This window comes from Gopherus evgoodei, chromosome 11, assembly GCF_007399415.2.
Source record: "Gopherus evgoodei ecotype Sinaloan lineage chromosome 11, rGopEvg1_v1.p, whole genome shotgun sequence".
NCBI classification, from domain to species: Eukaryota; Metazoa; Chordata; order Testudines; family Testudinidae; genus Gopherus; species Gopherus evgoodei.
This window is the reverse complement of record NC_044332.1, coordinates 709,322-735,416: the sequence shown is the minus strand read 5'-3', so window position 1 is coordinate 735,416 and position 26,095 is coordinate 709,322. Positions and strand designations below refer to the sequence as shown.

The following is a 26,095-nucleotide window of genomic DNA, read 5'->3' as shown; positions in this document are numbered from 1 at the left end:
TGAATTAAAGGCCATCTTGTTTCTCCTGTCTTACAACAGGCAGCACAACTTTGGTGTTACTGGTGGTAGTTACAGGGATCTAAGTACCTGACCTAGGGCCTGGTCCAAAGCCCATTGAAATATGTGGAAAGACTTCCATTGACTACGATGGGCTGTATTGTGTCAGGTTCCTAAAGTTTTGTTTCCATTGTTGTTTATTAAAGTTCAGTGCCTCTTCTGAGGGTTGGTTTTATGCACAGCTACAGCCTATTGCAGTTCAGATTTCCCTTCTCCTTCCAGCCATCATGAGGGCTGGGCCCAGCTAGTCCCATTTCTGCCTGAGGTGAGGGAAAAATCTTAAAAGTTTTTTTTCATCTGTCAACCTCAAATGACCATGGCCAGAGATGTGGCACTAGATGGGGTGGGATCTGAGTTACTACAGAGAATTCTTTCCCAGCTGTCTGGCTGGTGGGACTCACCCACATACTCAGGGTCTAACTGATCGCCATATTTGGGGTTGGGAAGGAATTTTCCCCCAGGTCAGATTCGCAGATGCCTTGGGGGGTTCCCATCTTCCTCTGCAGTGTGAGGCACAGCATACTAAGTTGCTTGTTTGAAATAGAGTGAATGGTGGCTACTTAAAGTCTTTAAATCAAGATTTGAGGATGCCAGTTACTCAGCCAGAGGTTATCGGGCTATTACAGGAGTGGGTGGGTGAGGTTCTATGGTTTGAGCTGTGCAGGATGTTACGTGAAGATGATCTGGCCTTAAAGTCTATGAGAACCCTAGCAAGGGCCCTCACACCATGCCTCCCACTGGAGGAACCAGCAAAGTACCCAGCATCATAAATGCCTAAAGAATGGGACATGGTTTTATCAAATGTTTTGTATTTTCCAGTCTACTAGCAGGTGGCTTTTTACACCCACAAAACACCCAGCTGCTTTTTGTGTCTGAGCTCTCCACTTTCATTTGCACTCTGCACAGAAACAGGATTCACGAACAAAGATGGCAGAAGCAAATATACAGTCTGTGAGAATTTGTCACATGTAATACAAGCTGAGAGCAAGGTTGTCATTAAAGTTGTCCAGGAACCTTCTACCTAAACATTTTTTCATTGGAAAATTTGATTAGTTGAAACCATTTGCGAAACAGCATCAGGTTTAATGAGATAACTGGCTTGAAAAATTGTTATTTAAAAAAGTTTAGTGATTGTTAGATAAGAAGGTTTCAGTTCTGAGTCAAAATGATTTTTAATTTAAAATTTTTAGTAAATTTACACTAGAAAAAAAGATTAAAAGGAAAAATAGTAAAAAAATCACAATGGAATGTTTTGATTGACCTAAACCAAAATGTTTCAATTGATTCAAACCATTGTTTTTTCATATTGTGAGTATGCAAAAATTTGAGATTTCACCATTATTTCTATTGGGGACAGGAAAAAATTGAAATCTTTCCTGATCAGCTTTAGCTGTCTCAGCCATTATTCAGCTGCAATGAGGAAGATGGCAGAAATAACCCGCCAACCCCTGCTCTTCCCTGCTCCCATTGCAACTCTGGTGAGCACTTCCTGCTCCCCTGTCTGGTGGGCAGATACATCCCATTGTGAGAAGCGAGGCTGGCTGGTGTTGGAGCAATTCTGGCTCTGCCCCTGCTCAAGGGCCAAAGCAGCTTGCTGGGGGTGAAGGACTTTACTCTTCAAAGCAAGGGGAAGCAGAGAAAGAGGTTGGAATGAGTGCCAGTTCATTCTCTGGTCTACACTCTTGGGGCGATGCAGCTCCTGTGTGCTGCCCCTCATTCAAAGCAGACAGCAATGTTACAACCCAGCCAGATAAGAAATCACACAAATTTCACACTCACTATAATGTTGCCAGTTTGAATATTTCCTGGAAAATTGTATTTTTGAAGCAAAAATTGCCAGGAGGTAGGGCTTGGAGCATTCAAGTGAAAGGAAAATGAATGTGGAGGTAGAGTAGTTTGGCACAACTGCACCCACAAATCCAGCTGCTCGGGATCTGGGCAGACAGAGATTGCTTCCCAAGTCACCTCACTCCCTTTGATGAAATATTACATTTGAAACTCAAATCAACTCCAACTCCTCGCCTCTCCTCTGTAGTCATTTTCAAAGTTCAAACTTAACTGTAGAAGGCTGCTGACATATTTATTATCCTTTTTGCAGTGCCATCTGGCAGTTGTGTATTACTGGAAGATTATATATGTCAAATGGAGAGGGAAATATCTTTTCCTGTAACAGTTGTAGAAGCAAAAAAAAAAAAAAATTAAGAAAAAATCCTGCCAACCATATGGGAGATTTTTTCTGAAATGATCCATCTTGAACAATGAGGAAATGCCACAACCAACATGCAAAAAGATTTTTTAGATCTTGTACATACTGTAGGCTCTGAAGGAGAAAAGGGGAAGGGACTAGACGTGATTACCTGAAGAGCTGACGTGCATCTCATTAAAATTACCTTCCCTGCTAAAAGTCAGCCGGGGAACCTAAAACGATGTGAACAAAGCGAGGCAGCTTGCAGCATGCTATGTGAATCAGAGAAATGGCCTTTCTTTGCCTTCCGGGATTATCATCCTCACACGCCTTGCAAAAGCAATAGGTGTGAACCTACAGTGGATATGAGCCAAGTTTTGAATACTTGTTCTCTGCTTGGTAACAAGGGGGAGTGGAAAATTACTGGCATCTCCTCTTGGCTCTACCCAGTAAATAAGCTGCAGCATTTTTAATAACGAACAAGCAATGTGACCAGGCTGTGGAGTGGAGAAGGAGTTGATTAGGGACACCCTGCATGGTTGGTGTAGTGCATTAGCCCATCACATTTGAAGAGCTGGGTTCAAATCATAGTTTACATCTGCAGTGGCATGGAGACTGATGGTAATAATATGAAACTCTCTGTTTGCTCTTAGGCAGTTCCTTTAATCTCAAAGCACCTTCCCAGCAATTATTTAAGCCTCATAACACTCTGTGGGCAAGCGAACAGTATTATCCTTATTCCACAGCAGGGTTAGCAGTGCAGTGTTGTCCTCTCACGGCAGATGGGAACTGTGTAGAATAGAAAGATCACACGTTTGCTCATGGTCACAACAAACTCCCCCCCCCAATGGTTTGTCTCCAACACAGAAAAATGCCTTGCACCTGGCCCTGTTTGCTTACATGGTGCTTAAATAGATAGCTCTGCCAATGTCCTACAGTCACTTTAGATAGCGCTTATATGACCTTCATCACTGTGGCATCTTAGCATCTCAGTCCCCAAGAGATCTTACTCCACAGCATCCCTGCAAGAAAAGGAGCATGACCCCAATTTTACAGATGTGGAACTGAGGCACAAGGCTGATTAAATTACTTGTCTAAGGTCACCCAGGGAGTTTGTGGCTGTGCTGAGAATCAAACCCAGGTCCCCACTGGGCATCAACACCCCTGGAGCATCCTTCCCACTTAACTATGTGCACTTGAGGAGAGGCAGGAAGAAGCCTTTGCAAACTTGATGAAAAGAGAGCTCTGGTCAGAGGGCCAGATTGTGAACCCTGTTGGCCCACTGATGGCAATTGGACTTCTTGTGTGAGCGGCTGTTCATCAGTTGGAGCGGCTCCTGGCGGTGATTGCCCACCACTGAGAGTCCAGGGCTCATGACCTGGCCTAGGAACCTTGGGTGAAACCTGGGTCTTTGGAACTCCCTCTAGCTTCCATGGGGCAGCACATCTGCACCTTGTTTTCAAGGCACGGAAAAGGATAATTTCACTTCTTGGTGCAAAGATAAACCCAGACCTTCTTGTGGGGAGATAGAAAAACAACCCTCAGGGCTATTAAGGGGCGAAGTCAGGGATGGGCCTTCAGGCAGCATCTGACCTAATTTTAAAGAGAGTCTAAAATTTCTCCTGTTTCGCAAACAAATCCAGGCTCCTTCCCTCCTGCTTTTTTTGTTCTGTCTTCTTTTGACCATCTTCTGCTGCTTTTAAATAAACAGCACATGGTGAGTGAGAGCCTGAAGTTTCCAAGTGAGTCAGTTTATCCCAGTATTTATTTACCTTTCATCCCAAACAAGCTTTCCACTCTGGGTCTTGCCAGCTTCAGACTATGACATTTCCTCCCCGCACCCCGTCCTCTCGCTCTGATTCAAACCAGTCCAGGCAGCTTTCGTGGTACAGCACTCTGATGTGGTCTGACTTGCAGCAGCCATTCCCTCCCCACCACCACCCAAGTTTATGGTCTGAACATCGTAAAAATATTTTTACCAGGAAATCTAGCTGAGATCGACATCTTGTTGCAGCTGCCGGGCCCCTGGGATGAGTAGCACGAGATAACCCACTGCATTCCAGAGAGTCTCCACCAATCAGGGGAGTGCCAGCTTTCGTGTAATAGGGCTGGCTCGCTATCACTCTTCTGAGCTGTCTGCCCACTCCCTCCACCCCAAATTTAGACAATATTGCAAACTAGGCTATCGCTTGGCTTCCTGCCTGCCGAAGGAAAACAGTGCTGTGCGTCAGTTATAGGCCCTTCCCACGCCAGCTATTTCCATTACAGATGCCTGCCATAGCAATCCTGTGCTGGGCCACTGCCATTCACAACAGCCAGTAGGCCTGAGTCACCGGTAATGTTTCATTAAGGCCTAATTGCATCACCCAGGATTTTGCGGGGGGAGGAAAGAGGTGGAGGGAAGCCAAGAGGCATGAGGTTGGTTGTAAAACACTAGAAATCAAGAGTCATTTAGAGTCTCGGGTAGGTTTTAAACTGGAGCGAGTGAGAGTGCAAAGGCTCGGGGTGCTGTTATGGACTGGGACAGGTCTAGTAGGTAGAGCAGGCATACAGGCTCAGGAATGAAGACAAGGGTCAGCAGCAGAGTCAACTGCCAGTGACTAGAACCAGGGGCCAAGCCAGAATCAGAACCAGGAATCAAAGCTGAGGGTCAGAGGCAGGGTCAGATATCAATGCCAGAGCCAAGGGTCAAACAGGAGTCAGGGTCGGAAGTCAGAGCTGGGGTAGGAGCCAGGACTGGTCCCTGAGGATGGGAGGCGAGGTGTACGGGCAGGAGGAGAGGCAAGGATCAAGCATGGTGGGAAGAGGAGCAAAGGCATGAGCCGAGCGGGAACCAGGAACAGGGCTGGATGCTGGAGGCAGGCACAGGCTGGGTCCAATGCAGCCACGACAGGAAACCGCCTTATTGTTCAGACAAACTTCCTGTTCCACCTCCTGGCTCAAATAGTGTAGCTGGATCAACTGTAGAACTGGGCGATCCTCCAAATCGGAGCTCCCTTGGGTGGTGTCTTGGCTGGAGCTATAGCCCTAGTTGCTTCTCATGCACCCAGTTTCAGTGGCCATTGGGTGGAGGCCAGGATGTGGCAGCTCTTGGGGAACTCCCAAGCTGGCTTCAAGACCTGGGACATCACAGGTGCTATCGACACCCCATTAAACAAGATGGCCCTCGATGTGCTGTAAGATGGCAGCAATAATGATCAAACAAAGCCAGTACTGAGATGACATCCATCTAGCAGGGCAGGAGGCCAAACTGTGCTATCCACTGGAGAGGGCTAGGATAGACTGATGCAGCTGGGTGGGGCGGTTCGCTGTGCTTTGTGCTGTATCTACAAGGAGGAACTGGTGAGGAGTGCCAAGAGCATCCTGGCAAATGGATGGTGGTCTTGCCTGGCTTCTTGTTTATAGCTGTAGGCAGGTATCAGCACCATTGCCTTGGTGTGAACGTGCTCTACCTCAGCACTTGCAGACAGAGTAGCCCAATCAAATGGCCACAGAGGGGACCCTAGAGCTATTATTTGTAGTGTAGTTCCTAGGATCTGCACACATGGACCATGACCTCATTGTGCTAGGCATTGTACAAACACACGTGGTCTCAACACACCAGCAGCCTATCCCCTGCAAAGTTCATGTAGGCCTCTTGCTCTGTGTGGAAGCACAGGGACCTTTGCCAGCTTTCAGGTCAGGAGTAAGGTGGTCCATTCTTGGTTGGATTGCCAGTTGGGTGAGCTGTTGCTGCTGCACAGTTACAAAACCTACTCCTCTTTTTTTGAAAATTCACTGAATATTTAGCCTAAGGTGACACCTTGGGCCTAGGATCCCCTCTTTTCCTTTTTTTCTCCCAATCTTAAAATTTCATATGGATGATAGAGTTCTCTGACAGTACTTGAAAATGATAAACAAAGGACACTTACATACTAGTTCATTGATTGATCGAATGCGTTGATGTTAACATCCTCCAGATTAGGAGGCCAGATAGGAAAAAAATACCCACCAACCCTTTAATGGCTATATATATATATATATATTATTGCTGATGCAGGTGAAAGATTCATAGTGCTATTTCAGTCATGTACTGTGATGGCAGGGCCATGCAGTCTTGCCCCACATAGGTCTGTCAGTGCCCCCTATGCATCCTTTCCTATGAGAGTCTATAAGGTCCCACAGAGTTTTGCTAGTGGATTAGAATCTTGACCTGCAGCACATCCTGCTATTCCTATCCAGGCACTCCTAGTCTGGGAATGTGAGTCATCACTAGGTGGGATCATCTGGAGAATCTGTCCTCATACAACTTATGAATCCTGACTGATGTTCTGAAATTGTTGTATTGAGGTACAGCTCATGAATGTAGATGCACCCATCTGCTGTCAGGGCTGTAGCACATCCCTTCCAGACCAGGGGCAATGATCAGTATTTGACTTTAATGGTTGCCTATTCAGGTGGAAACACCTTGAGATGTGGGCTGGCTGAAGCTAGAAAAAACAGTTGCCTCCATCTCCTCTACAGTGGGTTGCAGTTTGGAGAATGGAAAATCCCTAGCAGCAGACAAAGGAGCCAGATGATGGTGATGGGCCATATAAACTTGAGCGGGAAACGGAAGCTTTGGGCAGGAGGGCATTCTTTTGTAGCAGAGTATCCTGTTTAACTGCAGACCAGCCAAGGGAAAGGAAGCTAGATGAAAAAGAGACTCCATAACACAGAGAAGAAGCCATGTGTAGGAGAGAGGGACCCAGGACTCTGCCCTAAACCCAAAGAACTCTCCAGAGTGATGAGGAAACTGAGGCAGGGAAATGCTTATAGATATGTTTATTATTTTGTCTATGAAAAATGCACTACACAATCAATGATATCCCTGACATACATCTATGATATTTTCATCCTCTGGACAGATGACCTAAACTGCCTTATAGATTTCCACCACCCCTTTAACAACCACCACCCACCCATCAAGCTCTCTCTAGAACACTCCCACACTAGCACCAACTTTTGAGCACCATGATCAGCTTCAACACTGGAACTATACAAATGACAATATACAAGAAAACCACAGATTACCACACTTAACTCCATGGATCCAGTAACCACCCCAGACACTCTGTGAAATCTGTTATCAACAGCCAGGCACTCAGAAACCACAGAATATGCTCAGAGGAGGATGCCTGGGATACACACCTTAGCACACTTAAAACTGCCTTCACCAAACAAGGGAACTCCACCAGAGAAATAGATCACATCAGGAATGGGCCACACAAATATCCCAAAAACTTGCTTCAGTGTAAAAAAAAACCAAACCACCCACCTCTATAACTCCACACCCTTAATTGTCACCTACCCCTACAGTGGAATCCATACAGAGTATCATTAAAGAATTAAAACCCATGCTTAATGGAGACCACATCCTGAAAGAAATTTTTCCTGAACCCCCTCTTCAGGAATGGCGCCAGGGTTTTTGATGCCATAGGTAGGGGTCCTTCTGCGCTCCCAGTCGGTGGCGGCAATTCTGCTGCTGGGGGGTCCTGCTCTCCCAGTCTTCGAGGCACTTCAGCGGCAGGTCCCGAGTGAAAGACCCGCCGCAGAATTGCCGCTGAAGACCCGGAGCACGGAAGGACCCCCCGCCGCCGAATTGCCTCTGAGAGCGGCAAAATGCCACCCCCCTCAAATCCTGGTGCCCTAGGTGACCGCCTAGGTCGCCTAAATGGAAGCACCGGCTCTGCCCCTCTTCTGGTCTTCAAATTACCCCACCCCCAGCCTTACCAAGCTCCCCATGAACCAGGACACACCAACTCAAAGGGGCACCAGACTCTGCCAAAACAACAGAACCACCAGCAGACATAGCTCCACTGCTATAATGATCAGCACCCCCACCACACACCTTTCAAGATCCATGGGTCATACACATGCCTATCATATTGATGAACCTCATCCAGTGCATCAAATGAACTCACACAGAAAAATGAAGATAAAAATCACCTTTTCACCAGTGGGAGAACGCTTTCCCCAAAGCAATCACTCTATATCTGACCTCTCTGCCTTTGCCCTCGAAGGAAACTGCACAAGAACTTCAAAAGACAAGCCTGTGAACTTAAATTCATAACTGTGCTAGGCCGGGTCTACACTGGAAAACTATGTGGCATAACTACATCATTCAGGGGTGTGAAGAATCCACACCCCTGAGCAGCGTAGTTAAGCCAACCTAAGGCTAGGTCTACACTAGAGTTAGGTTGACGTATGACAGTTTATTTTGACCTAAGTCTGTAAGTGTCTACACTACAGTGCTGCTCCCACCAGAGTAAGTCCCCCACTATACTGACTTAATAACTGCATCTCTACAAGAGGCGTAGCTCTTAGCTAGGGTGATGCAGTGTTTGTGTAGATACTGTGTTACTTACATTGCCTGAGAGCTCCATGTGGATCTGACATCCAGGTTCCCAGTGCAGGCTCCCACACTGCCCCACTCAAGTGCCTGCATGAGCTCCTGGTGAGGATGTGCACTGCCAGCAGGAGGAGGATCGTTTGGACATGAAAAACTGCAGTAAATACTGTGGTGGGTGTATGTCTATCTAACATAGGTTGACTTAATTGTGTAGCATAGACAGTGCTAGGTGAACAGATGAATTCTTCTGCTGACCTAGCTACTGCCTCTTGTGGAGGTGGATAACCTATGCTGATGTGAGAATCCTTCCAATCAGGGTAGGTAGTGTGTACACTAAAGTGCTACAGCTGTAGTATTTTAAATGTAGACAAGTCCCTATACACCAAAAGTCATGGGCTCACCTGGTTTTATAGCTCAGTTCAGTTTGTAGCCTACTAATCCTCCTCTTGTCCTCTGACTTCAGTGGTGTTATTGCCCACTTCACTTTAACTGATGCTTTGCAGTGTGTGTTTAATCCCTTCTTAATCTGTCCCACCTTGTATTTAGCTGTGACGCTCGGATTACTTTCCCCAGACCTGAAGAAGAGCTCTGTGTTGCTCGAAAGCTTGTCCCGTCCACCAACAGAAGTTGGTCCATTCAGAGATATTACCTCACCCCCCTTGTCTCAACCCTATGCAAAGTCCATGTGTCTGTTTGCTTCACTATCACATGCCCCAAAGAAGTGAACTGTAAACCCAGAGTGCCCACCCGGATGGAGCTCTGAGAAAGGGTGTGTGTAAAAGTGGCCCCTGAGGTCTTTCTCCCAGATGGCAGGAGAACCGGACTGCACCCAGTTATCCACACTGGATGGCTCCAGCATACTTCCTTACTATTTACAATTGGGCCTTTTTAAGTCTCTCCAGATGGGGGATTGAAAGGGAAGTCAAATGTCCAAATGCACTTGAGGGTTGTCCCTTCCCGGGGCGCCTCAAAGCAGGGGGGGAAGTCCATGGTGCTCCCAATACAGTGCATGCATTGTGGGTTTTGAGAAATCCTTCTGCCTGGGCTGCTGAACTGGGCTTAGTCTGTCCGGCTCATCCTGGGAGTTTACTGCACTCTCCTTAGGGTCAGAGTGGAGGTCTCCTGGTTGGGAGTTCTCTCTGCTGCTCCAGGAGTCACTCCAGCAATCTCCTGCTTAGGGTAGCCCTGCCCCCCCCCCCAGCCCCCCCAGCTAACTACAGTTTCCTCCCTTTTAAAGGCCTCCTCCCTACCATACATTATGGAGAGGGCTGGAGGGGAGGGTGTCAAGGCCTCCCTGGCAACATCCTTGTCAATATGGTGTCTATACACCCCTGTCACAGTGTGCTTAAGATATGGGTCTCAAGTTCAGTTTCTTACTCATTAGATCTCAGACCTGCTCACATCAATGCGTCTCCCTTTATGATATATTCTGTTAATGCACCCATATTACTCCAATTAGCATCCGTGTCAAGAGGAGATTATACATAAGCTTTTTCCCCCCCACACCCAAAATAAGCTTCTGATGTTTGGAAATAAATTACAGTAATACATACCAGCAGGTGTTACCTTTTAAAATTTAGTCTTGTTTATAGCCTGTTACAAGACAACATTCTCATTCCATCAGAGGTAAGCAGATGGCACTTATTAATTTTCACTGAAATATACTTTCAATATATACATTGAAAGCACATATCTATTGAAGGAAATTGTCCTTAGTTTACCTGACTCCCAAAATACATCATAACACAAACTTTAAATCTGTGATAATATTAGCAGGTGTTAGGAGAGCACAGTACTGCAGGGTATGTTTACATTGAAAGGCCTGATTTCCCGTAGTTCCTAAACAGGTTATTCATTCTCTGTAAATTAAAGTTGCTCTGGAAAGAAATGAGAGATTGTAAGCAGGCCCTTTCTACCATGCTCAGTCCTTTGTTGCACCATGAATGAGTTCCCCACCTGTCATTTCTACTCTGAACAATGTCACAGTCCAGCCCATGACCCAGTATGTATTTTCTATGGGATTTAGTAATGGGAGTAACTTTTTTGCGTGTGCAAAAAACCCACTCATGAAGTAGGGCCAAATGCCTCAGTTTGGCTACCTGAATGTGCATGAGCCCACCCAATGGACTCACTGTGAGTGCTGTAGTATGTTACACCTGTGCAGATAATGGGCTCCAAGCTCATAGTATACCTGGCATATTACCTAGCACTGTAGATCCTCTGGGGTCTGGTCACTGGTGAGTTCCCAGCAAACACTCATATGCATAGCTAGGAGGGAAGGATTGTTTATAATAGCTTCCTGGGGCAGACACTGGGGTTTGCCTACTGGACCTGCAGCACTCTGATCATGATCCTCTACCATCCTCAGCTAAAAGAACAACTCCTCTAGCAACTAGCTGTGGTAGACTCTTATCTATGGTGCAATGGCTTTATCAGTCACCATGGAAGATCAACATGAGCAGTTCCTAACTCAACCTCTATGGCAGTGGTTCTCAACGGATTCACCATTGTGGGCTGCATATGCAGCTATCTGTGTTACGTGGACCACACAATATATATACTACCTGTATGGTCCTGAGGATGTCACTTGGGCCGCAGCTGCGTGCTGATTGGGCCGCAAGCAGCTCCTGGGTTGAGAGCCACTGCTCTACAGGGCAGTCCAGTATAGGGGTACAAAGGTATCTTCATCCCATTGGGCTGCTGGGGCCCCATAGCTGGGGTGCACTTACTAATGCATCCCGGTACTGGTCTGTAGGTTCCATTGGCCAGACTTCAGTCCTCTCCTTGGTGGTCTTGAGAGCTCTCAGCCTTGCTCCCTTTAGGGGACAATCTAGCCCTGAATGTTTCACTCAGCCTTTAAAATGCCACTGAAACCTCTGTTCAAGGTCTGTTAAGTCTGTTAATTAGTTAGCGGCTCTTACGTACAATAAACACAGCTATTATCCTGACACTTTGTGGTAATGGTCTCCTAGCAACAGGTCTTCCTCGGAAGGTGGCACTCATCATTCCAGGGGTCTGTGCTCTCCCTCTGTTTGTACTGCCACTTAATCCTTGTCTCTATACCAGCTGGATTTCCCATCAAAGAGCTTTGATCTCCATAGTCTCCTAGTAGGCAAATAATAAAATATGCTAATAAACCACTGCTCCATATTTTGCTGTAAACCACATGGTGCAAAAGGAGACGCTTTCACAAGTGCTCCAAGTTAACAGGCTAGCTCTTCCAAAAGCTGAAACCTCTTCTTCTGCTGGGCATAGAAAACAGTGTCTGTTGGCTGTACTCATGGTTCTGGCCTATAGCCCTAGAATAATGATAGGACTTATATTCTACAGGTGTCGTCATCACACCACAGCCTTTGCTAGCATCTCAGAAGAGATTTCATAGTGCAGGCCTATTACCATTATCTGTATTACAGCAGCACGTAAACACCAGCCGAGCTCTAGCCCCACATAGTCCTATACCCTGGAGAGTTCACAATCTACATGGACCAGACAAAGATAATCTAGGAGCGGACGCAGAGGCACGGGGAGGCGAAGTGACTTGCACAAGGTCACCCAGCAGATCTGGGGAAGAGCAGGGAGTGAAATGCAGGTCTCCTCACTCCCAGCCAGGCCCAGCCCTGACTGTCTCTTTTTGCGCAAGGTGAAGCTGGAGTGAAATCCATGGGCTGAAACGTACTCTGATAAACGAAGTTTAGCTATTCCTGCTATCTAGCACCAGTCAGGCTGGCAGAGCCTATCAGCGAGTGAAGCCCTAGCAGAACCTAAGCAGGTAGATTGTATCAGTGAGGTTTGAACCCAACAGCGAGGCACAAGGAATGCGACACCACCTCGTTTTTGCCCACTGTAAGCAGAAACTAATGGATGGAGATGAAAAGTTGGTACATTTTTACTAAACTCAGAATTTAAAATTTGACCAATTCAAAACCTGCCTATTAAAAACTGTGGCTCCACTGTGAGCAGTTGTGGTTTTTAGAGACTCTGTGACCCTGCGAGGAAGGTCTGTGGTGAAAGGAATAGCTTTAGAGAAGTCAGAGAACAGATTTTAATGAGATGAACTTGCTGCCCTCTCCTTGTTATAAAGATCCTCGTTTGCCCATCTGAAAGCGCTGTACAATGTCAACAAGTACCAGCGGCTGGGGTTTATTTTCTTCCCTAGTACAGAGCGAGAGACAGAGAGTGATGAAGAAAGTGGAGTTTTAGGGTACGTCTACACTACGGGATTATTCTGATTTTACATAAACCGGTTTTGTAAGACAGATTGTATAAAGTCGAGTGCACATGGCCACACTAAGCACATTAATTCAGTGGTGTGCATCCATGGTCTGAGGCTAGCGTCGATTTCTGGAGCGTTGCACTGTGGGTAGCTATCCCGTAGCTATCCCATAGTTCCCGCAGTCTCCCCCGCCCCTTGGAATTCTGGGTTGAGATCCCAGTGCCTGATGGGGCAAAAACAGTGTCGCGAGTGGTTCTGGGTACAGCCTCACCCCTCCCTCAGTGAAAGCAGCAGACAACCATTTCGCGCCCTTTTTCCTAGGTGAACTGTGCAAACGCCATAGCACAGCAAGCATGGACCCTGCTGAGATCAATACCACAATCGTGGAAGTTGTAAACACGTCGTGCATTCTCATGCAGTCTTTGCTGAACTGGGACCCGCAAAGCCAGGCGAGGAGGAGGTGGCGGCTACGGCAGCGTGGCAACGAGAGTGATGAGGACATGGACACAGAATTATCTCAAACCGCGGGCCCCTGCGCTTTGGAGATCCTGCTAGTAATGGGGCAGGTTCTAGCCATTGAACACCGATTTTGGGCCCAGAAAACAAGCACAGACTGGTGGGACCGCATAGTTTTGCAGGTGTGGGATGATTCGCAGTGGCTGCGAAACTTTCGCATGCATAAGGGCACTTTCATGGAACTTTGTGACTTGCTTTCCCCTGCCCTGAAATGCCATAATACCAAGATGAGAGCAGCCCTCACAGTGGAGAAGCGAGTGGCAATAGCCCTCTGGAAGCTTGCAACGCCAGACAGCTACCGGTCAGTCGGGAATCAATTTGGAGTGGGCAAATCTACTGTGGGGGCTGCTGTGTTGCAAGTAGCCAAAGCAATCATTAAGCTGCTGCTATGAAAGGTTGTGACTCTGGGAAACGTGCAGGTCATAGTGGATGGCTTTGCTGCAATGGCATTCCCTAACTGTGTGTGTGTGGGGGGGGGCGATAGATGGAACCCATATCCCTATCTTGGCACCGGAGCACCAGGGCACCCAGTACATAAACCGCAAGGGGTACTTTTCAATGGTGCTGCAAACACTGGTGGATCACAAGGGACGTTTCACCAACATCCATGTGGGATGGCCAGGAAGGGTTCATGACGCTCGCGTCTTCAGAAGCACTGCTCTGTTTAAACTGCTGCAGCAAGGGAATTACTTCTCAGACCAGAAAATAACAGTTGGGGATGTTGAAATACCTGTAGTTATCCTGGGTGACCCAGCCTACCCCTTGATGCCATGGCTCATGAAGCCATACACAGGCAGCCTGGACAGTGGTCAGGAGCTGTTCAACTACAGGCTGAGCAAGTGCAGGATGGTGGTAGAATGTGCATTTGGCCATTTAAAGGCTCGCTGGCGCACATTACTCACTCACTCAGACCTCAGCCAAACCAATGTCCCCTTTGTTAATCTGTGTGAGAGTAAGGGGGAGACCTTTATGGCGGGGTGGGAGGCTGAGGCAAATCACCTGGCCGCTGATTATGCGCAGCCAGACACCATGGCGATTAGAAGAGCACATGACAAAGCGGTGCGCATCAGAGAAGCTTTGAAAATGAGTCTCATCACGGGCCAGGGTACGGTGTGACTGCTGTGTTTGTTTCCCCTTCATGAACCACCCCACTTTGATTGACTCCTTCCCTGTAAGCAACCCACTCTCCCCATTCGATTACAGCCTGCTTAAGGAAATAAATTCACTATCATTTAAAAATCATGTATTCCTTATTAAAAGTCATTCCCTGTAAGCAACCCACCCTCCCCCTTTGATTACAGCTTGCTTAAAGAAATAAAGTCACTATCGTTTAAAAATCATGTATTCATTATTAAAAAGTAATTAGAGGCAGAGAACTGACAAGGTATCCTGGGTGTGGTTTGGGAGGAGGATAGGAGGGAAGGAAAAGGCCATTAAACACATTTCAATGTAATGACAGCCTTTTGGTTGGACTGTCCACGGGGGTGGAGTGGGCGGGTGCACGAAGCCTTCTCCCAAGCGTTCTTACACATCTGGGTGAGGAAGATATGGAACATGGTGAGTGGTGAGGGTGGTTACACAGGGACTGCAGCGGCACTCTTCCTGAAGATCCACCAGACATCAGAGGATATCAGTTTGATCATGCAGCAGCTCCAGCATTGCATCCCGTCACCGCTAATCTTCCTGCCTACACCTCAGATCTTCCTGCCTACACCTCTCATCTCGAGTGTCCCTCCTGTCCTCACGTTCACTGGCATCTTTCCTGTACTTTGCTACCATGTCCTTCCACTCCTTCAGATGAGCTCTTTCATTGCGGGTTACTTCCATGATTTCCGAGAACATTTCGTCTCACGTCTCCTTTTTCCTCTGCCTTATCTGAGATAGCCTTTGGGATGGAGTAGGGAGGCTTGAAAAATGTGCAGCTGCATGAGGGAGGGAAAAAAGGGAGAGAAGTATTTTAAAAGATACATTTTACAGAACAATGGTTATACTCTTTCACAGTGAACAACACTATTCGCCTTACATAGCACATGTGATTTCACTACAAGGTCGCATTTTGCATCTTAATATTGATCTGGTGTTACAGATCTCACAGATGCAGGTCCGGGCATCAGAATTCAGTTTGCATGCGGCCATAGTAAACCATTGTCTTTTGGCTTCTCCAGCCTTCAGATACACAGTACCCTCTGATGCTTCTTTCCTGTTAACATGCAGCAGCAGAAGCCAACCCCCCCCATCCAATTCTCTAGGATGATTGCTTTACTCCTCCCCCCACCACATGGCTGGTATCATGGAAGATTACTGCTAATCACCCGCCTTTCTCCCCCGCCCCACTGCGTGGCCGGTAGCTGGGAAGATTCCTGCTAGCCAAACACAAAAAAGCTCAGCGCTATCCTTCCTCCCCTCCCCCCGCTTGGCTACATGCAAGGAAGGATTTCTTTTAAGCAACAGCCCAGGAGGAAAATGGCCATCTCTGTCCCCTTAATTAAATTCCTGAATTTCAAACAGGTTACCATGAATGATATCACTCTGCTGAGGATAACAGAGCAAGATAAAGAACAGATGTTTCTTGAATGCCAGCAATCACCGGGACTATACGCAGCTAGGCTTTGTCATGCAGTGATACCCGATTACTTGCTACATGCATGGCGTGGTAAAGTGTCCTACCATGGTGGACGGAACAAGGCTGTCTTGCCCAGAAACCTTCTGCAAAGGCTTTTGGAGTACCTCCAGGAGCGCTTCATGGAGATGTCCCTGGAGGATTTCCTCTCCATCCCCAGACATGTTAACAAACTTTTCCAGTAACTTTACTGGCCGCGAATGCATCCCAAGCCCTCATGGCAAATCAATCATTAAAAAACGCTTGCTTTTAAACCATGTTTTATATTTACAAAGGTACACTCACCAGAGGTCGCTTCCATGGCTTCACTGTCTGGGCTAGTGGCTTGGGAGGGCTGGGAGGGTAATTCCGTCTGGGTCACATAAAGCTCCTGGCTGTTGGGGCTAACGGAGTGCTGTGTGCTCTCTGCAAGGTCATCCTCCTCTTCCTCCTCATCTTCCCCCTCCGCAGAATCCTCAGCCATGGTTGAGATTATAACCCCCACCTCAGAATCCACGGACAAGGGGGGGATAGTGGTGGAGCAGCCCCCCTAAAACTGCATGCAGCTCAGCGTAGAAGCGGCATGTTTTTGGTCCTGACCCGGATCTTCCGTTTGCTGCTTTGGTTTTCTGGTAGGCTTGTCTGAGCTCCTTCACTTTCACTCTGCACTGCACTGAGTCCCTGTTGTGGCCTTTTTCCATCATAGCCTTGGAAATTTTTTCAAAAGTTTTTTCATTTTGTCTTTTGGAACGGAGTTCTGTTAGCACTGAATTCTCTCCCCATATAGCGATAAGATCCAGCACCTCTCGTGCGGTCCATGCTGGAGCTCTTTTTCTATTCTCAGGAGACTGCATGGTCACCTGTGCTGATGAGCTCTGCGTGGTCACCTGTGCTGATGAGAGCTCCACGCTGGCCAAACAGGAAATGCAATTCAAAAGTTCGCAGGGCTTTTCCTGTCTACCTGGCCAGTGCATCTGAGTTCAGATTGCTATCCAGAGCGGTCACAGTGGTGCACTGTGGGATACCACCCGGAGGCCAATACCGTCGATTTGCGGCCACACTAACCCTAATCCGATATGGTAATACCAATTTTAGCGCTACTCCTCTCGTCGGGGAGGAGTACAGAAACCGATTTAAAGAGCCCTTTCTATCGATATAAAGGGCTACGTAATGTGGACAGGTACAGCGTTAAATCGGTTTAACGCTGCTAAAATTGGTTTAAACACGTAGTGTAGACCAGGCCTTATTTCCAGTTCTTGTGACACTAGAGTCTGGGAAGATTCTCTTTTGCATGGCTGGGCACAGAGTGACTCAAAGGTCACAGGCTAGGGAGGAAACATTTGAATACCAGACGCAGTCTTTATACCAGCATATTCACCTACTGAAACAAGGAGTGAGCGAGCCCATAGTACCAGAGAGGCAGGACCAATAGACCCACAAGGTATGGGCCTAGAGGGTGCGGTTTATAGGAGGCACTGTTTTGCAGAGACAACATGGGCCAAGTGGGCAGGGGAGCCTGGGAAGAAGTGGGCATTTAGAACCTGGTAGTAGGCCTAGGGGAGAAGCTGCACAAGTGCATCATCTGTCCAAAAGTAAATAGATTGCAGGAGACTTCTAACAGTCTGAAGGCAGATCGGTGGAACAATGACTGCGGAGGAGCTGCAGCTTGGTTTTCAGTGAGATGAACACATGGTGGGGAACTAGTCTCCAGCTCAGTTTGTTTCCATTGTTGCAAAGTGGTGTTTGCATTTGCAGTTCAGCTGGTGACTTCACTAAAGCATATGCTGATTGACTACACTCCAAGCAGCGATGCATGGGCACAGAGAGACTAACGCATGCAAAGGATGGAAGGTATTCAGTCTGCCAGGCTGCGTAGAAACAAAGTCTTATGCAAGAATTCTAGTTAGAAGGGATACGGGGCAGAGAGTCATCAAAGCAGGTGGACACCGACTCATTGGAAAATTGCTGACTAGCTTTGTGGAAGAGACAAGAGCAAATTGGCAGGAAAAGGAACCCCAGCACCTCTGGTGAAATCAAAGGAAGGTCACTTCTCGGGTATTAACACTGAGGGTATGTCTACATCTACAATTTTGCAGCGCTGGTTGTTACAGCTGTATTAGTACAGCTGTATAGGGCCAGCGCTGCAGAGTGGCCACACTTACAGCAACCAGCGCTGCAAGTGGTGTTAGATGTGGCCACACTGCAGCGCTGTTGGGCGGCTTCAAGGGGGGTTCGGGGAACGCGAGAGCAAACCGGGGAAGGAGACCAGCTTCGCCGCCGTTTGCTCTCGTGTTCCCCGAACCCCCCTGCAAACCGCAGGGAAGGAGACCTGCTTGCTCGGGGATTCGGGGAACGCGAGAGCAAACCGCAGGGAAGGAGACCTGCTTGCTCGGGGGTTCGGGGAACACGAGAGCAAACCGGGGAAGGAGACCAGCTTCGCCGCGGTTTGCTCTCGCGTTCCCCGAACCCCCCTGCAAACCGGGGAAGGAGACCTGCTTGATTACCAGACGCTTCCTCAGGTATGCTGGGATACCTGCTTATTCCACGGAGGTCAAGAAAAGCGCTGGTAAGTGTCTACACTTGATTACCAGCGCTGGATCACCAGCGCTGGATCCTCTACACCCGAGACAAAACGGGATTACGGCCAGCGCTGCAAACAGGGAGTTGCAGCACTGGTGATGCCCTGCAGATGTGTACACCTCCTAAGTTGCAGCGCTGTAACCCCCTCACCAGCGCTGCAACTTTGTGATGTAGACAAGCCCTGAGTCTCACCAGCTTTGAGGTAAAGAACTTGGAAAACAGTAGCCTGGCTTTCCCACTCCAGCCATCACATGAGGAAAACTATGCAGCTCTTGACAGCTAAAAGGAAGGATTGTCCAGGGGTTAGGGTATTAGTTTAGGACATAAGATACTTCATTCAACTCCCTACTCTGCCACAGACTTCCTGTCTGACCTTGGGCAAGTCCTTAGTCTCTGTGCCTCAGTTTTCAATCTGGATGATGGTGATAAGAGCACTGCCCTGCCTCACCGGGGGGGAGGGAGGGGAGAAGGGGTGTGAGGATAAACACACTAAATGTCATAAGATGGTCAGATACTTTAGAGAAGTGTGAATACCAACCAGCATGAATTACAAAAGGAATTGAATGCAACCATTCCAAAAATAGACGGTGAAATGGATGCTTTCCAAAACCAATGTGATCTGAACAAGCAGCAGCATGTTGGAAACCAGAGCACAGGATGGGCACATTTCAGAAATCAAAACAAACAGATAAATAATATGCAGACAGAGGCTGGAAGGAACAGGTGGGGAAAGTCACACGTCTTGCTGAAAGATGTAGAGATATTGTCAATGGTCTCGACCATGTCCTGTGAGGCTAGTGGGAATGCTACATGGTTCAGAGGGAGCCAACCTGAATTTCTTTTAACGACCCTTAAAGAGGAGGTTGTTTTCTTCTTCCAAAACACTTGACCAGACCCAGTGAGCACCATAACCCAGCTAGATAATTAGATGTCCCTTACCATTGTCGTGTCTGAGGTTCTCACAGTCATAGCTGGCTTTATCCTCACAACACCCCTGTGCGGTAGGGAAGGGGCATTATCCCCTTTTTGTAGACGGAGAACTAAGGCATACAGCAATATAGTGACCGGTGCAAGGTCACACAGGAAGGGTGTGGGCTTCCCAAGAAAGTGAAGCCAAGTCTCACCACTCTATTAAAGTTCTTTGAGGGTGTGTCACAGGACATTCCCTCAGCTACAGGGTGTGCTGCGCTGGCTGGCCCCTTTGCGTGGTCTCTTATTCACAATATCCAACAGGCCATTTCTTTTCCCCATGTGGACCTATAATCTATCGATTCCAAGCTTTGCATAACACAGTTCAGGCATATGCCAGCAGGAGCCTTCCACCAGCTTTCTTTACCATGTCCAGCTCTCTCTCAATTCCTTTTACTTCCTGGTCCTGCCAATTATATATCTCACCTTTACTGAGGTAATTACTTCATTAGCCCAACCATTGTCCCCAACTGTCAAAAATCCCCACCACAACAGGTTAATTGGTTCCAATTAAGTCTGTAATCTTCTTCGCTACCCAATTAACAAGAGTTCTACAGATAGCGCTCTGTCACAGAGTGACAAACAAACATGGACAAGGTGATCCAGTGGACACAGTGTACTTGGACTTTCCAGAAGCTTTTGACAAGGAACCTCACTAACGGTTCTTAAGCAAGTAAGCAGTCACGGAATAAGAGGGAACGTCCATCCTCTCATGGATCGGTAAATGGTTATAGGAAACAGAGTAGGAATAAAGGGTTGATTTTCACAATGGACAGAGGTAAATAGCGGGGTCCCCCAGTGATCTATGCTGGGACCTGTGCTGTTCAATGTATTCACAAATGATCTAGAAAAGGGGGTGAACAGTGAGGTGGCAAAATTTGTAGATGATGCAAAATTACTGAAGATAGTTAAGTCCAAAGCTGACTGCGAAGAGTTACAAAGGGCTCTCACAAACCTGGATGACTGGGCAAGGAAGTGGCAGATGAAATTCAGTGTTGATAAATGCAAAGTAATGGACACTGGAAAAAATAATCCTAACTCTACATACAGAGTGATGGGGTCTAATTTAGCTGTTACCTCTCAAAAAAGTTCTTGGAATCATCGTGAATAATTCTCTGAAAACATCCACTCAATGTGCAGCAGCAGTCAAAAAAGCAAACAATGTTAGGAAGCATGAGGAAAGGGAAAGATAAGAAAATAGAAAATATAATGCCACTAGATAAATCCATAGTACGCCCACACATTGAATCCTGCCTGCTGTTTTGATCACCCCATCTCAAAAGAGATACATTAGAATTGGAAAAGGTAAAGAGAAGGACACCAAAAATGATTAGGGTTATGGAACAGCTTCCATCCGAGGAGAGATAAAGACTGGGACTAGTCAGCTTAGAAAAAAAGACAACTAAGGGGGATATGATAGAGGTCTATAAAATCATGAATGGGGTGTGGGGAAAGTGAATAGGGAAGAGTTATTTACCCCTTCACATAACACAAGAACCAGGGAGCAGCTAATGAAATTAATAGGCAGCAGGTTTAAAACAGGAGGAAGTACTTCTTCACACAGCACCTGATCAACTTGTGGAATTAATTGCCATGGGATGTTGCGAAAGTTAAAAGTATAACGGGTTCAAAAAGGAATTATATAAATTCATGGAGAATATGGCCGTCAGTGGCTATTTGCCAAGATGGTCATGGCTGCAACCCATGCCCTGGGTGTCCCTAAACCGCTGAATGCCAGAAGCTGGGACTGATGACAGGGGACTCAAAATTGCTCTATTCTGTTAATTCCCTCTGAAGCTTCTTGCATTGGCCACTGTCAGAAAAGAGGATGGACCACTGGCCTGACCCAGTATGGCTGTTCTTATGTTCTCCTCTTTCCCAGTCCAATGCCTTAACTAGAGGATACTCCTTCCTTCCCTAATCCAGTCCAGAAATAAAGCTGCCATTGATAACAGCAAAACTATTAAAACAGAAAAGCAGAGCAGCGACTGGATTTTTCATGGAAAACTTATAAAAATCATCCACAGTGAGGACACATCTTCATTTTTCCTGAGCTTATGAAGAATTCTGTACAAGCCAGCAGGACTGTGATCTTGCAGGACCAGGAGAAATTACAGTACCACTGCTTACCTCCTATCACCTGCCAGGCTCAAAGATGGCTCTGATAACATTTAAACATATCAGGACAGGCAAAGGATTTCTTCAACAGCTGCTTAAAAGTTCAGAAAAATTCCTGCCTCAGGAGAGCTGTTAACCCTCAGCTTCCATGAAAAATCAGCAGCTCAGTTCCTGCATCTGGCAAAGCTACACTCAGCATGAGAGCAGGATGGAAGGAACAAAGGTGCTTTCCACCATCTTTTCCATCCCTGATTTTGGGGCTGGCTGGGGACACAGGGCCATGAGGGGACACCCCAGGCCTGCTGTAATTTGTGTCTGGCTCATGATAGTCTCCAGGAACCATACCGGCAGATGGGGTTATTAAAAGCACAGCACACTCTGCCCATGCTTTCAGACCCGAGGGATGATGCTGAGCTGATGCCATTTCTGGGCTACCTAGAGATTCACTCTACCATGTTGCCCTTCTGTGCCTTTCACTTAGTGCAAGGGGCCACTGAGGGTCAGGCTCAAGGTCTCCAAAGAACAATATTGGGGCTAAACAAAATTTCAGCTGTCACAAACCAGGTGTAAGAAATATCTTGCTTTAGGTCCCCATCTTTTCAAATCTGAGCCATCCCTGATAATCTACACATATGAGGCCAGATTCACCCCTAGGGTACACCTGGCAATGCAAGGCACTATAAATACATAACTGGGCTAGTTCACAGCTGCTTTGCCTCACTGCAGGGGCATCAGTGAATAATTTTGAAAACCTGCATTGTTCCCAGAGAGATGGTTACAATATTGCCAACCCTCCCCAGCATGAAAAAAGGAGTCAGGCCCCACAAAAATCATGAGACTGATTTAAGAACTCATGAGATTTTAATAAATACATGTGGATTCTTTTAATTTGCCTTCTAGTCTTTTAGCCACAAGGGTTCCATTTCAAGCTTTTCTCACCAACCAAAATGGTTAGAAACTTCTGCCCTGTTCCTGAAAGGCATTTAGGCACCTGTAGGCTGGTTCCCCTAATCATCAGTTGATAGACAGGCTCAAAGTTAAAAGTTCAGAAAAATTCCTGCCTCAGGAGAGCTGTTAACCCTCAGCTTCCATGGAAAATCAGCAGCTCAGTTCCTGCATCTGACAAAGCTACACTCAGCATGAGAGCAGGATGGAAGGAACAAAGGTGCTTTCCACCATCTTTTCCAACCCTGATTTTGGGGCTGGCTGGGGACACAGGGCCATGAGGGGACAGTTAGCTTTCTGTCTCTTTCTTCAGGGCTCTGTTTATTCTCTTCCCAAACAAAGCAAAAATGTATATAAAAAGAAATACTAACACTCTGGTTAGATCTGACTGGTGTCCTCTGGCAGCTACTGGATACGACCCTTTCTGACCCCTGGGAAGCACCACTAGATGAGCCTGTTAGAAAATACACACCCCCTATGGCTGACCTCTCCTTTATATTCCAGCTGAGTGTGGGCCAGTCATGAGGTTCTGGCCAGCTGATTCCCAGCACCTGTCTGCTGGGATTCTCCCTGGGGTCTGGTCAGCTACTCCGTATCCCCTCCTCCCTCGGGCTATTCAAGGAGCAGACTGTGCTGGTATTGCACTTGACTCCCATTGAAATCATGGGAGTTAGGCACCTAAATACTTTTATTTTAAGGCAAGCTAAAATTCTGATGTAGTTACATGACTCCTGGAGCCTCAAGAAAAATCACTAAACATCGCAAGAATTTTGATAAAATCAGGCTCTGCAGCCTCAAGGGATGACAAATGCTTCCCCCCAGCTCTCTCTCTAGGTCCATAAAACACAGCAGAGGACCAGACGTTATCCTAATGGAGGGCTTCCCTCCTCAGCAGAGCTGCAATAACACTCCCTGGATCCAAAGTGGTTCAGGGATTGGGACCCAGCCGATCAATACTTGGTCCTGCATTGATCAACCACTGAGTCTACAAGGCTGTTTTTAAAAACCCTGTTAATAAGCTCCCCTCCCTTTGCTCTTTGATTGGCTCAGCTCTCATTGCCCACAATGCAAACTTCCTGCACAGCTTCAGAAACAGCTACCAAGCATGTCTGGTATCTAACACCCCCTGTTCTGGAAATTTTCTGGGTCTTTAGCTGACAAAGAGAAGGTCAAAGGGTGACTTAGACTCATAGACTTTAAGGTCAGAAGGGACCATTATGATCATCTAGTCTGACCTCCTGCACAATGCAGGCCACAGAATCTCACCCACCCATTCCTGTAACAAACCCCTAACCTATGTCTGAGTTACTGAAGTCCTCAAATTTGTTCCCAGGCATGTAAGTATCTACCTAGAGAACAAATATTTAATAATGGGTTTCTCAATCTAGCAGAGAAAGTTCTAACATGGTATGATGGATGTTGAAGCTAGACACATTCTGACTGGACACAAGGTGTAAATTTTTAACAGTGAGAGCGATTAACCATGAGAACAATTTACCAAGGGTCATAGAGGATTCTCTATCACTGACCACTTGTAAATTGTTTCTAAAGGATCTGCTCTAGGAATTTGTCTGGAGAAGTTCTCTGGCCTGTGCTATCATAGAATATCAGGGTTGGAAGGGACCTTAGGAGATCATTGAGTCCAACCCACTACTCAAAGCAGGACCAATCCCCAGACAGATTTTTACCCCAGTTCCCTAAATGGCCCCCTCAAGGATTGAGCTCACAACTATGGGTTTAGCAGGCCAATGCTCAAACCACTGAGCTATCCCTGCCCCCATGTATGAGGTCATGCTAGATGATCACAATGGTCCCTTCTGGCCTTGGAATCTGTGTATCTTTCTGAGTTACAAAGCATCTAACTAAGATACTCCTCCCCACTGCTTCTCTCCCCCTCCCCTGCAGAAACAAAGGGCAGGTTGACGCTACAGAATTACTTTGGTATAACTACGGTGCTCAGAGATGTGAAAAATCCATGCCCCCTGAGTGACATAATTATCCCAACCTAAGAGTCAACATAGACATTGCTATGTTGGCAGGAGAGTTTCTCCCACCGACGAAGCTACCACCTCTCATGGCGGTATATTAACTAACCTGATGGCAGAGCGCTCTTCCATTGGTGTAGAGAATCTTCACTAAAGTGCTACAGCAGGACAGCTGCATCCCTGCAGCGCTGATGCAGCATTTTAAGGGTAGAATTGCCCAAACTAAAACACTGCAATATAAAGCATGCGGGTTATGCTGCTACATGAGAGGGAAGATGGGATGAGGCGAAAGAAACCTGGGTACATTAACAAACTAATCCAAAATCCCGCACTGGTTGTTAGCTAAATACTAAAAGAAAGCAGTCAATTAATTATTCATTAATTTAATGAATGAATGACTTAATTAGTTTGTTTGTTCTTGCTGATCTTGAAGCCAACAGAACTGTCTGAACCATTATTCCCTCTCAGGGAAAATAAAAGACAATGAGGAGACAAAACATTTCCTTGTTCAAATAAGTTTAAAATTAATTAATATATAGCTTGAGTGCTGGCACCTTGGCTCAGATTCTGCAGTGAGATCTGCGTGGGCAAGCCTTAAGCCTATGCAGAGCCTTTTTAACTATAACAGCAGGCAGGGAATCCAATTGCAGGATCAGGGCCTTCGGTGCATCATCAGAAGTAGAGCTTAGAGAATAATTGATTTTATGGTTTGGGAGCTAAACTGAAAATTCTGGGGGGAAAAAAGTCAGAAACTTTTTTTTAGCTTTTCATTGTGTTTCAGGTCATTTGTGCATGTTTTCATCTTAGCTTGTTTGTTTTTTTAAACTTGGCAAATTGCTTAACAAAAAGCCACTTCAGAGCAAAAAACTTGAAATGTTTCTTTTCAAAATGGTCTGAACAAAACATTTAGAATTTTTCAAGAGAATACGTGTGCAATTTTTTTATGGTGAAAACTATTCAACAAATTCAACTCACAAATAGTTTAGGTGACCACAAAACCATTTTTTTTGTGTGGTGAATTTATTATTTCATAGAATCATTGGACTGGAAGGGATCTCGAGAGGTCATCTAGTCCAGTCCCCTGCATTCATGGAGGGACTAAGTATTTTCCAAAAAAAATTGCCCATCTCTAATCACTGATCTTCCCAGATCTAGATATAAATAGCTACATAATGTGATGGCACTGCTGGATAAGTACGCCTTAACTGCCACGTCTTTGTTTAAACATATGAGAGGCAAAATTGAAATCATGGCCTGGAATGTACAGAGTCTTAAGTCCCTCCTGAGAAGCCCTAACACCTTTTCATCCATCCATAATCATGATAATCAGCTGAAGTCTCTGACATGAGACTCATTGGAAAAATGGAGACATTGAATGAAGAAAAGCATTCAGCCTGATTATAGCTTAGGGGTCTTTCACACTCCATGGAAGTTGCTAGTCCAGTCTCTTCTCAATTGAATTACAGTATCTTCAGACATGAATCAGACTCAGAAGGTGGAGAGAATTGAACACCTTCAAATGGACAGCAGTATTTGATCAGTGGCGATCCAATATTTC

The 26,095-nt window shown here is 46.5% G+C and overlaps 1 long non-coding RNA gene across 1 annotated transcript; it reads right to left on the bottom strand.

The window, feature by feature from the left end:
* Nucleotides 1-2,826: 2,826 nt before the first annotated feature.
* On the bottom strand, nt 2,827-4,316 carry LOC115659502. Its single transcript, XR_004002569.1, has 3 exons — nt 4,222-4,316; nt 3,143-3,264; nt 2,827-3,031 (listed from the first exon to the last, which is right to left on the bottom strand). It is a non-coding gene; the product is annotated as an uncharacterized LOC115659502 (long non-coding RNA).
* Nucleotides 4,317-26,095: the final 21,779 nt, after the last annotated feature.